The following is a 12796-nucleotide window of genomic DNA, read 5'->3' as shown; positions in this document are numbered from 1 at the left end:
CAGAGCAATGCTCCACCGAGAGAGTTCTAATTAATTTCTATTGTTTGGAGTCTTGGCCTCCCTCAGTTCGCTCCATGGTATTTGCTCTTTTAACTCTAATCCTGGATCCACGCTCTGGGAGAGTGACTCCAGCCCTCTTTCTTTCTCTCTCTCAGTTCCTTCTTTTCTCAGGATCCGGAGAAAAAGCCGCAGAGCGAGATCCGGACAAACAGACTGATGGGATTTGGAAGAAGCCCGGAAGGGGTATTAAATAAGGGGGCTGCGTTGGAGGAGAGGCTGGAGGCAAGGAGGTGAAACTGGGAGGCTTGTTCTGGTGTGTTGACCCCTGTGTTGTCCTGTGGGGCTAATCAAAGCATCGCTGCACTCTCTTTGTGTCTCTGCAGGAATGTGATGTAAGTGAGGTGGAAGTAAAACCGCCTTTGATTGTCAAAAGGCTCAGTGACACACTAAAACCATTGAGAACCTGTATCCAAGTTGTTTCGCTATCACATTTCCTGAGAGGAGCGGTGATATTATCTCATAAAGAGCTGTTGTTGGGGCGACGTGATTATGGTTTCGCCTGTAAATGCTGGAACTTGTTATTCTCTGTTGAGACCACGAGGGATCGTTCTAACATGTTTTTTGCGTTAAGACTTTATCATCTGTAAACACGCCAGAGCAGATGAATGCGAGTGGGGACATTTCAAAGTGGCTGTCGCTCTGTTTCTGATTAAAGTCATGTTCTGAAGATCTGGATGACTGCACTGTTTTCTGTTTGCCTCTCTCTTTGTCTCCCTGCAGACGTTTGTGTCATTTCTAGAGGGTGCCGTAAAAAAGCAGAATGAGGAGGGAGTGGCACACAAAGGACATAAACCTCATACTGAGTTATGGCATTTTAATTGTTTAACCGTTGATTGTTTGTTAATGTATATCAGGCCAGAGGAGTTACTGATTTACTGACGGCAATAGAAATGTGTTTTCAGGGAAAAACAGGTTTTTATTCTTCCACAAGCTGAATATGAAGTGCCAGGTTTGAACATCTTATCACCTCCTATATTGTATCTCACAGATTTAATTTAGCAAGGAGCAATCTTTGTCTAAAAGCTATACAATTAACTGTGGTGTTCCTCAAGGTTCAGGTTTAGGTCCTCCACTTTTTAACCTTTATGCTGCCACTTGGAAATGTCTTAAGGAGGCTGTCAAAAAGAACAGGGGGGAAAGGGGGGGAGAGAAGAGAGAGAAAGAGGGGAGGGGGAATATCCTGACTTTTATTTCCTCGATTCAATTGCACTTCAACACTGGCCCCATCCTACATTTCCCATAATGCAACCAGTCCTGTTAGATTTTACCTGTCTGGTGAATCCCCTCATCTTTCAAACCCAATGACCACGGGTTTGTAATGGAACAGTTATCAGCTCCCAGTCAAATGTGCCAAGAGTCGAGTGAGCATTGCAGCGGAAGCCAAGTATTAGCTCAGTATTAGCCCATAAATCTTCACAGTCAACAAATCCAAGTCCACACTGAGATAAGCCTGACGACGTGTTACAGGGTTATTGTCTCAGACTGCAGGGAACTCTCCCAGCGTTACACAACTGTTCTCACAGGCCGCGTCGCACTTTTCATCACAAGTAAACCGATCTTGTGAGATAAAACACATAAAATCTATTTGCAAACACTTCTCAGACGGAGAAACAGCGATCCTCCGCCACCTGTGCCGTCCCCCCCCCCCCCTGCCCGGCCAAACAATGAGTCAAACATGCAAAGTCGTCCAGGGCCCAGTCGAGAAGGGCCCGGCTCCAAGTTCAGCTCCAGTATGGCCGACATCTGCTGCTGCGGAGACAGTTGAAACAGCTCAGTTAAATCAATCCAGACTCAGGGCGGGAAACGGAGAGACAGAAACAGAAGGGGAAAGAAAAAATAGGTGGTGGAGACGAGAGGAGTGTGGGGGGGGGCTTTTCATCTGCGTTGGTAAATACTCCCATGTGCAATGAGAGATCCCATTGTGGAGGAGTTCTTTGAAATGAAGCGGCCTGCAGGGTCAAGGAGAAATTGTCCCTGCATGAAAAAAAAAACAGAAAATTCCCCGAAACAACTGGGAGAAAAGGGAGGGAGAATATGGCGAGGGTGAGGACGCGGCCGTCATTAGTAAATGTTATGTGTACAAACCCAGGTTTTCATGTCCAACTTTCAGTAGCTTGGAATCTATCACCTGACAGGAAGACCCACATGTTACAGTTAACGTCTGTGAGGTTTCTGAGCGAGCACTGCCTCCGGGAGACCCCGTCGTCTTCCTGCGGGTGCGAGGTGATTGACAGTAAGCAGAGCGTAATACATGAAAACCCTCTGCTCGCCATTGGAGGAATGGCGATAAAGCCGAAAACACGGATGGAATCCATAAGCTGTCATGTTCTCGGTGATGGATTGTTGATCTTGGGCGATTCTCAGGGCGGCTGAGGTTGTTTTTCACAGTGGACATGAACGAGCGAGGGGAAAGAAAAACAACAGGACGATGCAGCGACGACCCCTTTCTCCTTCTAAACCAATTGTAAGAGGTCTGTGCTGCAGCGCGGCCATGCCAGACTCGGGATTCTTGTGGTCAGTGCGGCCTCCAGGCCTCTCTGACAGGCCCCTGTTTGTCCTCCGCTGTGCCAGCTGCCTGGTGAACACACAGGCTGGCTCGACACCGCCCTGTTCTGCACGGAGCAGGCAGAGGAAGCAGAGGTCTTCATCCGACTGAAGCGGTACTGATTTATGCTATAAGCGTGACCATAGCCGTAAATATGGACCATTATTTCCTCCAAGGGCCAGAAAACCAAATGTTTAAAAAAGACGGCATACAAGAGAAACTACAACGTAGAAAAATGAAAGTGTGTGTGCTTCATCAGTGGAATGTGTCAGGGGGTTGAAGCTCCATGGATTTTCCAAATTTATTTCAGGTTGGGAGGTTGTATCCAACAGTTGCACAGTGCATAGAAACAGGTGGATGGAAACGCTTGATATGTAATGGCTGTAATCTATTCTGCAAGAGATGATGCATCAATCATTGATGAACGCTATCGGTGAAACTCAAAAACTCAAAAACATATACATGAGTTATTCTTTAATTCTTTAAAATATATATTTTTTAAATAAGTGAAAATCTGATGAAATGAGGATAATCTGAGGTGAAAAATTTGCTTTAAAAAAATTGAAAATGGTAGAAAACTTATCATCACAACTTTTACAAACATCTTAATCTTTGTCTAAAGAATTTAAAGAATAAAGGATTTATATTTGTGAGTTTTTAGCCAGACTTGACACCTGTTTACTAAATGTATTTTTGTTACAGTGCAAAGCATTTTGAGGTATTTTCTTTTGATTCCCTACAGAAACTACAATATTTTATAAATCTGCACCAAGACTCACACAGATTTGATGTTGGATTCATGTCCAGGGATTTGATGGACTGAGACTAAATGTTCACACTGTTTAAACAGTTGAAAACATCTGTTTTTATAGCCGAGGTTGTCCCAGCTCGATTTTGCTGCTCTATAACAACACGTGCTCACACATTAGTTCACCATAATAATGTTTGCGGGGCACGAAATGCACCAGTTGGCGACTTGTAAACAAAACGTGGAAACAAGAATCAACAGTAAATAAAAGTTCTACTGAAGCTGCTGCCACGAGCTCAGACATCGAGATTTGAACTTTATTTCCGTCCAAGTGGTTTTCCCCCCTGGGTGTGACAGGCAGCTGCGAGCATCAGAGGCTCTGGCAGGAGTCGGAGGGAACACGGAGCTGTGAAACGCTCCCCGACTCTCCACAAGCTCACAGGTGGCAGGGAGACGTTCACAGAGCAGCATCAGGCGTCTCACTCAGAGAAAGAGAGCATCCACAGCCAAGAAACATCCGTCACCACCTTTCAAATCGCGCCATCTTTTTTTTTAAGAGGGACATTGATTACATATGGTCGGGCTTTAGGGAGACGACAGTTGAAAGTAAGACAAACAACTTTCCATGTGAATAATTGCTTAGTTTGACAGCTCGTGTCACTTTGGAATCGTTTTTGCAATCTTCACACACATTTTATGATTATAGAAACAGTTTGTAATGTGAACACGAGATGCAAGAAGGTCATGAGGTCACCGTCGTTTCAAAGCAACACAACACAGAACTTCTGGAGCTTTTTGATTGTGTCACACAAACGTTCTCATCAGAGGGATTAACCCCGACTGTCACTGGATTGTAAATCTGAAAACGACTGAGATTTGCTTCTTTACTTTATAAATCATCGCGTTTGGTCCAAAGTGACGAGTGAACTTTCAGTCTTTCATTCGCCAAATTTGTTGCAAGCGCAAATCTTGCCTATTGTCTTTTTATACTCAGGGATGAAGAGTTTTTTTATTGTCAGTTTATTACTGTTACTCTTGAGACTGATGTGATTCAACCATAAACTGATGGACACCACATCTCCTCTTCGTCCCGTTGTACAAAAATGAAGCCAAAATATTCCAGATGCGGCTGCAGCCATCTTAAACTGAGCAGCGGCAATTGGGGGATGGAGCAGAGCTATTCTGGTCCCAATGAAACATGTGCTTGACCCATCATAAGTCAATCGCAGCTGTCAATCACCCTGTTTTTGTAGCATCAAATAATTGTTGAAAATGCATTTTGACTTTTTAGTTTGGCCAATGTCCCATTTGCTAACTTGGAGGAGGGGGAGATTATGACCTATACTGCCGCCCACCACCAGGGGGTGATAATTTGGCTTCATCTTTTGGGAGCTTTCATGTTGTTCATTTTATGTTCAGTCTAATTATTGAGAATTATTAAAGTCTTATCTTATCTTCTAAGGCACCTAAAAAGTTTATTTCTCTTTCTTCAAGGCTTCCTCCCTGTCTGAGGACTGACAGGTGGATCTGACCTCTGCACCTTTGCCTGGGGCAGGATTAGATTCCCAGACTGATGAGGTCACTCTGTACTGGTGTTGAGTGGCCGGCGGGTTCACAGCAAACCACTGCAGCCACAGGAAAGATACTCGCATGTTGCACTTTAAAACTAAAAACACAAAACCTCCAAGGTCAAGGATTATCTCTGGAGGTTGTCTCAAACTGAGAGGAGAAGAAGTTAAGGGTTTGCAGTTTGAACCGATCACATTTCCCCAACAAACCAACTCTGCAGATGCCTCCGAGCAGAAACTAAATGTAATTTAATGGTAATTCATTACTGTCCACATGAGTTGTCACAACGTGTCTGTGCAGAGAGAAGATTGTCCTTTGAGAGTTCAGCTGTCAGACACAGGGAGCAGCAGGTTCTCTCAAGTTTGGGCTTTGGTGCCTTTAAGTGATGAGGAAATTGCTGGAAGGTCACATTTCAAAAAGTACCATCGCACCCCCTCAGCATTTGATCCTTGTGAGTCAGTGTGTGTGTGTGTGTGTGTGTGTGTGTGTGTGTGTGTGTGTGTGTGTGTGTGTGTGTGTGTGCACATGCCTCAGCCTGAACAAAGGAGAGGCATTAAGAAAACTTTTGATCACCGCTGGTCTTTTTCAAAGTGCAGCTTTGTCTGTTCAGGGATTTGTAATTACACACACACACACACACACACACACACACACACACACACACACACACACACACACACACACACACACACACACACACACACACACAGAGGTTGCTCTTAAGTCCTGCCGTCACAGTTTATTGACCCAACTGCTTTAGAATGATTCAACACTAAGAACGTCACCGACTGACAAACTTAGCTTAGCACCTTCCTGCAGCACAGAGACGAGCGTGGGAGCCAGAGTCCGACTGTCTGTGCGAGTGAAGTGGTCGGGGCAGGGAGATCCGTGGATCCTCCACACAACACAGCACCACTGATGCTCGCTGCAACGTTTTATATGAGCAAAGACAGATTTGTGGTGTGTGTGTATGTGTGTTAAGCAGAATTTGTCCCAGATTTTCTCTCTTCTTCTTCTTCTTCTTCTTCTTCTTCTTCTTCTTCTTCTTCTTCTTCTTCTTCTTCTTCTTCTTCTTCTTCCTCTTCTTCTTCTTCTTCTTCTTCTTCTTCTTCCCACCACTTCGCTCTCCTCGTCTCTCTGCGGGCTGGATGGAAGGAGCTTTGATGTGGCGCTCTCTCAGTGTTGTGACCGCAGGCCCAAGAGGAACCAGATGCTCTTTGGACTGGCTTGTGGTGGAGAGAGGCATATATATGTATATATATATATATAAATAAAAAGAGAGAGAGAGAGAGAGAGAGAGAGAGAGAGAGATGATGGGTGCAGCGTGAGAGAGAGGGGGGGGGGGGGGGTGGACTTCATGCCAGCTGAGTTTACAGTAAAGTTTCCTGCACCAAAGCAGACAGAGTACAGACAGAAGGCTGGAAATAACTGAAGTAACGAGAAATAATGTGACTAACGTGTAAAAGGGTTTTGTAGCAAGAAAACATCAAGTCATCAGCATATAAAGATATAATATTTTAGATTGAAGCCCCCGAGAACAGAACCAGACAAATATTCACCCTCATTTTAGCTGTTTTAGCTCTTAAGTTGCTATATATGCTCCCTATAGATTTGACATATAGAGTTGGTGGCTTTTAAGGATTTTTCCCACCTTAAAACAGCTTATTTGTACCGAAGCGGAAACACTGCAGCCATCGAGTGACTATGAAAGATGGACGACACATCTCCACTTCCTCCCCCCCATCCAGAGTTGAAGCCTCTGGAGCGAGGTCTCGTTGGTGCTCGACCCACGTGACAAAACGCCAGACTCAAGACCTCAGAATGAGATATTTACATTTGTATTTTACTTATTTCTTTCTCTATTGTTCCTTTTTCATTTACCTCGGTTGGCAATTTCCTACATTACCCAGAATGACTTTGTGACGACGCTGTGGAGAACATGTCTGAGCTTGCCTCGTTTCCGCTGTGGATTCTTTTCTGTGTCGGTGGAGGGAGTGGTGGCCGCAGTAACAGCAGGACACCAAGTTATTCTGGTCAAAAACATAACAAAACAAGACAAATTGCATCTTTTTTAGAAAATGCCGCATGTCTTGTTTTTAACAACCCTACAAAAACAGATCAGTGGTGGAAGACGAACTCTAAACACTATGTCTGGCAAACATCAGGCCCTGCTCGTCACCTGAATAACACCAATCCTACAGTGAAGCACGGGGGAGGCAGACTGGTCGGAAATGACCCCGAAGCCCAGACAACGATATTGAGGCTTCAGCCTGTCCCTGAACAAGTCTCTGTCCTTGAGTGGCCAAAGCTTCAGACTTAAACCTCACAGAACATCTGTGGAAAGACCTGAAGGTCACAGACGCTTCTTATTTAATCTGTCAGAGCTTGAGAGGATAAACTGGGAAGAACGGGATAAACTGTGCAAATCCAGGTGCAGAGCTCGTTGACACTGACCCAAGAAGACCAGAGGCTGTAGGTGGGTTTAAATAAACGTCTGACTGAGACAAAAATGCAAGATTTCTGTGTTTGATTTTTAAGAATATCAGCAAACACAATCTAAAAACATGTAATTTAACTATTTTAAATTCTTCTTGTCGTTAAATCTATAACAATATCAAATATTTCTTCTATGAAATTATGTCTTTTAGACCAATTTTGGTGAAATGAAAGTATAAAGTAAAATGGAAATGCTGCAGTAATAAATCAGAGGAGAAAGTTGTCTCTCATTTGATTAATCTCTAAAAAACAAGATGAAGCTCTAAATTGACAAATTGAGATTACGGATAAAAAGGAACAATTCCAATATTAAAACTCCATCATTAGCTGTCCCTGAAATAAGGAAACGACAATGTCTCATTTGTCTAGTTACCAGAATAAGACTCTCTGTGATCCACTGCACAAAACCAGTTTTCCATGTTGTCTTTTCCTTTAAGGACACTTCAGCCGTCTGAATATCTGCTGACAGGGCAGGTTTTCAGCGCTGGTCCCGTGTTTGCAGGACGCTCCGTCTGACCACTGGGCCACCAACAGCACGACAGAACACAAGCTAAATCCAATGAGTCTCCTCTCCGTAACCGCCCTGTACTGTACCATTACACCAGACCTCATAATGGCTTCGATTTATGACCCTCATGTGACACTGTCGAGTTTGGCAGGAAAGCTCCGTCTTTGGCTCCGACCACAAAAACATAGAAACGTACATTGAGAGTCTCCCTCGGGTCGCAGGTCACCGGGGACGACGATGTTGTGGACGTGAAGGAAAAATGAAAGCTGCAGATTTATTCTGACCTCTTAATAATGAAGTCTGTCTGCTCGGGGAGGAAGTCGAGAAGAAGTCAGTCTTTCCACCGTCTCTCTTTCCCCTTTGCTTCCTCTCTCTGTGAGGTAAACACCACATGAATTGTTTATCTCACATGTCAGATAACTGTTTATGCAGTAAACCAAAAGCTTAATGGTCGCAGCGGGCACAATAGAGGGATCCAACCCATTTGATTGGAAGGAAACCGGAGACGGCAAACAAAACCAACATGGGGCTGATTTTGTTTACGGCGGATGACGACGGATACTGAGAGCAGTTCTGTGAGAGACCGGGTCTGAGTCTGCTGCTGGGAAACGTTCTGGAGGCTTTAAACGAGCTGTGGGATCAGAATCACTTTAAAAGAGGGAGATATACTGTGACAATAGACCACATATCATGTTTATACATGGAGGCAGAGCTGCTCATGGGTAATCTGGAAGGTTCAGTTGAAAAGGAGCGAAGCCACACACAGCAAATGTAAGAGACGGACAGGAAACAGAGAGAGAGGGGAATGACCACTAAGCTTTTTTCTGTATTTTACTAAACTAAAGTTACGTTTACTTTAAAATCTGCCTGTTCATTATCTATACTGTTTATTCTCTGAGGATCACGGGGGCTGGAGCCAATCCCAGCTGAGATTATAGGTGGGTGGTGGGGTACAACCTAACCCTGGACGGGGGTGTATTGCAGGGGCCACATACAAAGACAACAAACCCCTCTATACTCACACATCTATGGGCAATTCAGATTCTCCTATCAGCCTCACCTGCAGGTCTGGACTGTGGCAGGAAGTAAAGTACACGAAGGAAACAACTGCAGACACAGAGAGAACTTGCAAACTCCACAAGCATTGGCTGGAATCGAGGTTCGAACCAAGAACATTCTGCTGAGAAGACGGTGCAATCCACTGTACCACTGTGCACACAAAACCAGGTGAGTGCTATAGTGTTGTAAAAGGAGACTAGTACTCAGGAATGTTCATACTTCCATGAAGGCCCAACAGTCCTTTGATGAAACTACCTTCAAATTCACTATATTTGGGTTTTTATTCAGATCTGGATTGTACACACTCATAAAAATCAGTCCCCTAAACATGGCTGTTTTTTCATCAAGATCCTTCAGTTATTTTGTGAGTAATCAATGAATATTTTGAAATCCTGAATCTGCCATTTGATTTAGATCCACACAAAATGTAATGTTTTTTTTTTCTTGGGTCCTGACCCCCCCCTCCACAAACTTCCATGGGAACTAATTAAGAAGTTCTTGTGTAATTCTTGTAACAGACAAACAAATTGACTAGAACATAACCTCCTTGGTGGAGGTCATGAGAATTCTATCAACTACCACCAACAACCCATGTCGTACTAAAGCTGGAATCAGGCCCCTGCACCTCTGCACCTCTGGAGGAGGAGGATGTTTGTAGCCGTCGGCCACAGACGAGCTGATTCCCCCTCGTATGAAACAGAAACAGCTTGTTACTCGTGCATTAAGCCTTCATTCTGACGGGTTGATCCATGTAACAGACACGTTCCAATAAACACGGTTTCTTTAACTCGGCTTGTTGGGATCTCCCCCATCCAATAAAATGCTTCCTGCCTCAAACGACTTATTGTTTCACTGAAACTTCAAAGTGCTGCTTTAAGAGTTTTAAAAGGCAGATTTCTTTTTTTCCCTGCGAGCAACAAGTCAGACATAAGCCGTTGACAGAAAAACTCCCAGACGATGCCAGTGGCTTGTTTCATGTGGAAAAGCGATGCCAATTTAAGGATCCTCTTTGGTTTCCCTCTTAAAGATCAAAAGATCCGGGGTAATCTATTTGACTGGGGCCCGCTGTCGCCACGACAACAAGATCACAGACAGGAAGCCTGTCCTTCCTTCACGGACCCTTGACATCAACAATGCAGCCACTCAGCAGTGTCTCTCCCATCAGTCTGTGTGTATGTGCACGCAAGCCTGTTTGGATCCGTGTGTAATTCGACTCCGCAAAACATGGAACCTGTTTGTGCACGAGGGCCCGTTTGCAGAAATCTTTGAGAAACACAATCTGTGCTCTTCTTTTATCCTCAAGTGTGTGTGATGGAAGTGAGAGTGTTGAGTTCTGCCTCAGTGACGCAGAGAAATCTTTAAATGCTGCGTTCTCAGGTCACTACAGAGCGCCCCATGTTTTCCCAACACACGATTAGAAACTAAGACTCTTCCCTTTGGCTCAGAGAAGGAATGAAGTGACACCACATCATCAAATAGATCCTCTGCTACAGGATTCACACATAAAACTTTCTACCAACTATGGTCACACAAACGCTCTGAGTGTAGCTTGTAAGTTGTGGAAACACAAAACGTAAAAGTAAAGGATTCAGGATGACGACGTGTCTCCACTTGCTCCAGAAATGAGCCAAAATATTCTGCATATGCTGAAATATGTTTTTTTTAATCACATCATGTTGTCTCTCTATATATTCTACTCTATTATCTTCTATTATTCTCTCTATATATATAAGTCTATGCTTCAAAATATTAAAACACATTTTTGTAAAGTTTATCTGAACACTTCCAAAAGGCAAAAGGCTTCATCCCTGTTTTGAATGGCCAAACTTACAGGTGAGTAAAAAAACTCACATTTTCTATTTGCAAGTGAAAAGATATGAGGGGAAAAAGTTTGTGCACTAATAGAAACAAAATGCAAAGTATAAATCAGGACGTACATGAAGCATGTGACACACTTGTCCCTGAAGCCGCTGGAGGGATGAAGAATTACAGGCTGACAAAATATTTGATTTGTGAGAACTGATGTGGCAACTGTGAAATTCTATCATGTTTTATTCATTGTTGTCATTAGTCTGAGGTTTGCATGACACTTGAATCATGTCCTCTCATTGTGCCCTCGGATTCCGCAGTGGTTTCATGTTATGTCAATACAAACAAGTCCTTGTACTCAGAACACTGTTGGATTGAGACACAGCAAGTTGGACAGAAATCTGGTTAAAGGAGCGATTGTACAAATGCACTTTTCCGAAAGGTCTCTCCTTGAACGTGTGTTGTGTTGCACTATACACTGGGATAGATAGAAATGAAAAATAAAAGTTCAAATCCACGGATCCAAACTTTCTGGCACAGTTTTCTCAGGTTCAGCGCTGGAAACGAGAGGGTTTCAGGAGTTCGATGATCCAACAAGAACTCAGTTTGAAGGACAGTCTCTCAGAGCCAGAAAAACAAATCCTCAGGCTTGTCAGTCTACATCAAGTTAATCAAACTCGAAGGAGAATAACAACTAAATGGATCATGTGCTGAGAGTTATGACTCATATCTGGTCACCATTAGTCAGCATTCGTCTTTTCCAAACCAGACGTAAAAAGATACCCTTCATGACTACTCTGTAAAAATTAGGGAACGAAACAATCAAACCAAAGAAGAAGCAATTAAAATGTCCGGAAAACTGGTATCGGACATTTTCCAGGTAGAATTTCACATATAACTTTCACATAACTCAGCAGGACATTGTCTGACATTTTCCTGTCGTGCTCTCACATGCAGTCGCTCCAGAAAAAGTTTTAAAATTGATTTAATTGGGCGCAGGTCATTCATGGTGTTTTCCCCACTGAAATATAACTGCCAGGACTTTTACCTTTGCCAACATGAAGGAACACTACCAGGGTAAACACCGATAACTTATGAAATACTCCCTATACGTGGACGACACTCGTCTGTGTCTCTGGAAGTCGACTGGGCCTGGTAACCAACAGTGGAACAGATTTAAAACCAAACTGGAACGGAAACCTCACCAGTAATCTCAAGTAAAGTTTCCAGGGATATAAGTTGATTTCCTCCGGGAACCTTTTCCGACAGAAGATATCAACCTAATTTCCCTCCGCAGTTCTTCTGTGCTCCCTGACGTTCACCGACACCAGTGGAGCTCACGTGAGCCCAATGTGCAGATCCTCCTCCCGGCCTGATGAGAACAGCGTGTGGATGAGAATATGTGTGTGTGACACAGACTTTTTGTCGTCTTCAGACCGTCTCAAGCTGAATGTGAACAATATGATTTGGACGCCCGGAGGCTGGTTACAGACTCGGGGAATGTGGGGCGTCTGCATCATATTAAGAATCTATTATAATCTTATGATTGAAAGATGGAATGAGGCCGTGAAAGCCGGAGGATCAGCTGCAGCACATTAGGACTCAAACCTTTCAGATCTCACTCTTCCCGGATCAAGAAGTAGATTCCACGGTGTCCGACTAAGCAGGCCCCCCCCCACATGTTGCATGACATCAAAAGAGTAAATTAAAAGGGTGATCCCCATTCTTTTTACGTGTTACTGTGATGTATGTTGAGCAGTTTTCTGAAAAACTCAATTTGAAGCATAAGCCAGTTCGTATAGAATATGAGCCTTGTTCTACATTTACTTAAAAATCATACTTTGTAGGTTTATACGATTATTAGAAATGATTTTAAAATGATTAATAATGCTACAGATCTCCAAAAAACTATTTCAGCTTTAACTCAGCTCCCTGTTAGCATAGCTGTCTTTTAACTAGAAACTTAATTGCTTATTGTAACGTGAGAGACTCGTGACTTTTC

This window comes from Hippoglossus hippoglossus, chromosome 17 (genome assembly GCF_009819705.1).
Source record: "Hippoglossus hippoglossus isolate fHipHip1 chromosome 17, fHipHip1.pri, whole genome shotgun sequence".
In the NCBI taxonomy this organism is placed as follows: Eukaryota; Metazoa; Chordata; class Actinopteri; order Pleuronectiformes; family Pleuronectidae; genus Hippoglossus; species Hippoglossus hippoglossus.
The sequence above is the reverse complement of the archived record's forward strand: the minus strand, read 5'-3'. Positions refer to the sequence as shown.